The following is a 625-nucleotide window of genomic DNA, read 5'->3' as shown; positions in this document are numbered from 1 at the left end:
GGAGAGAGAGAGAGAGAGGGAGAGAGAGAAAGAGAGAGAGAGAGAGGGAGAGAGAGAAAGAGAGAGAGAGAGAGATGTAGAGAGGGATGGTGAGGGAGAGAAAACGAAGGACGTGGAGATGGTATTATTTTATTAACATACAAGCTGGGCCCCCTTTCGATGAAAGGAATGAACGGTGTATTAACATCAACTGAAAGTCATTGGCCTACTATATTTACACTCTACTGGAATGGAGCAATACATCTTGAGAGAAAAATGACACATGTGTTTCCAAGTTGCCAAATATATAATAGATGACAGATGTACAGATTGGTTCTCTATTCCGCTTTCGTGGTTGTACACTCCAGAATTTCAAAGGTGTGGAATAAAAAGTGCACACGGCTAGTGAACGGAAACCTCACTTGTTTACAATAGCATCTTAGAAAACGGACGTTCCCAAGAATAGATCTAAACGAAACTAATGAAAAACTTAAAATTAAACTACAGTGACTTCAGATTCCTCAGTGAAACTGTGCACCCTCTCAATGATTCAGAACCACCATTACTTTTGTCAAATTCGAAAGTGGTTCGGAAGTAACTCTCTGTAAGTGATCAGGAACATCTCAACTGTAGGCGCCCAAAGAAG

This window comes from Aplysia californica, unplaced genomic scaffold (genome assembly GCF_000002075.1).
Source record: "Aplysia californica isolate F4 #8 unplaced genomic scaffold, AplCal3.0 scaffold02049, whole genome shotgun sequence".
Taxonomy (NCBI): Eukaryota; Metazoa; Mollusca; class Gastropoda; order Aplysiida; family Aplysiidae; genus Aplysia; species Aplysia californica.
This window is presented reverse-complemented; position numbering follows the sequence as displayed.